The sequence below is a fragment of the Otolemur garnettii genome, unplaced genomic scaffold (genome assembly GCF_000181295.1).
Source record: "Otolemur garnettii isolate 467f Iridium unplaced genomic scaffold, OtoGar3 scaffold02280, whole genome shotgun sequence".
NCBI classification, from domain to species: domain Eukaryota; kingdom Metazoa; phylum Chordata; class Mammalia; order Primates; family Galagidae; genus Otolemur; species Otolemur garnettii.
Window position 1 is genome coordinate 501 of NW_003854675.1, and position 1,939 is coordinate 2,439.

General features: G+C 48.1%; 1 pseudogene; it reads left to right on the forward strand.

Annotated features, from left to right (window-relative positions):
• Window positions 1-583: 583 nt before the first annotated feature.
• Window positions 584-1,024, forward strand: LOC100941021 (annotated as a pseudogene).
• Window positions 1,025-1,939: the final 915 nt, after the last annotated feature.

A 1,939-nucleotide genomic window follows, 5' to 3' on the forward strand; every position in this document is an offset into this window, starting at 1 on the left:
GCTCCAGCTCCATATACTGAGGGTGGTGGGTTTGAACACATCCCCGGCCAAACTGCAACAACAACAAAAAAAAAAAGCCAGCTGTTGTGGCAGGTGACTGTAGTGACAGCTACTCGGGAGGCTGAGGCAAGAGAATTTGCCAAAATTTACTTCTTGGCATAAGCCCATGAGCTGGAGGTTGCTGTGAGCTGTGACGCCAGGGCATTCTACCCAGGGCGATAAAGTGAAACTCTGTTTCTAAACAACAAAAACTTAACAGAATTCAAGTGGGTGGGAGGAGGGAGAAGGAGACGAGAAGACTCACACCATAATTCACCCAGTGACGAGGCGGTGGCACCTCGCGGGCCAGAGCTGGGCTTTGGGTCAGTGGGTTCTGTTCGGAAGCTACAGAGGAGGCGGCAGCGCTGTCAGAGCGGCTCAGTCCCCAGACAAAGGCGAGGCCCCAGCAGCGCGAGCCTGAGCGCAGCCGAGCCTGAGCGGCGACTTCCCCGGCGGGTGGGGACAAGCGGGCCCCGCGTCGGCTTGGGCGGTGAAGAGTCAGAGCGCCTTAGCCTACCGGTCGGAAGCGAGTCTGGAACAGCCCATGGAGACTACGGGCGCCACCGAGAATGGACACGAGGCAACCTCCGAAAGTGAGTCGCAGGCTGGAGACGGCACGGGTCCCTGGCGGGGGCTGGAGGCCAGACCGCAGCGTCCCTTCCACACTATCAGTGGAAGCAAGTGTGAAATCAAGGTGGCCCAGCCCAAAGAGGTCTATCGGCAGCAACAGTATGGCTCTGGGGTCCATGGAAACCGCAACCGAGGAAACCGAGGCAGCAGCAACGGCGGCGGTGGAGGTCAGAGGCAGAGTTGGAATCGGGGCTACGGCCACCAGCAGGGCTACGGACCTGTCTATGGCAAGTACAACTAATCGCCCTATGGCTGTTACGGCTATGACCTCGGCTATGACTACAGTCAGGGCAGTATAAAATATGGAAAGAGCCAGCGACCTGGTGGCCTTCAGAATAATTACAAGCCATACTGAGGCAGCGGCAGAAGTGAGCGACTGACTGACTGCACAGGCTTTGTTTGGATATGGAGTGAACACAAACAATTATGCAGCAAATTTAACTTGGCAAACTTTCTATGGCATGTCCCATGTGCAACTTATTTAAAATTCCACCCCCCCCCCTGGAAATTACTCTCCTGTTTACTATTTCCAGAGTCTAGTTGTTTTAGGCAGCGTGTGGTGTCTCAGAGGCCAGAGCGGCATTATGGGCTGATTTTAGAACCAGGTTACCCAGAACCAGATTGGAGGGTCTAGTTCCCACCGCTGCTCTGCAGCCTGGACCTGGGGACCCTGGTTGTAAAGAGTAAACTGTATCTTAGGAAAGCGGTGTCACCTTTCTTTCACCTTTTAATTTTATATTATTTGTGTCATACATTTCCTGTAACGGAAGTGTTAATTTTACGGTACTTTTTGGTAGCTTTTGGGAATTTAATGTATTGTAAGGTATTTTACACGTGTCCTGATTTTGCCAAGACCTGGATATTGAAGCTATCCAAGCTTTTGAAATAAAAATTAAATTATACCCCCCCCAAAAAAACAATTCACCCAGAGTTATAAGGTCACCCCTGTAACTTTTACTTTAAATAAGCAAAAGCAAACTACATGACCAAAATGTATGTATTTAAAATATCTGAAATTTTAAAAATGAACATAGAAACCTTATTTTTAAAAAGAGATTGCACATTATGGAGGAAAGAATGTGATCTTTAGTAACATAGTAAATTTACTCCTAACTTCTTCACTTAAGCCTTTGTCATCTTGAAATAAATCACTTCATCTCTGATCCTAAGTTATCTCTCTGAATTAGGAATAACAAAAGGCAAAATCGTAAGAGTTTTTCACTGAAGATTTGAGGCGGTATATTATATTAGGATATACATACTCATTTCT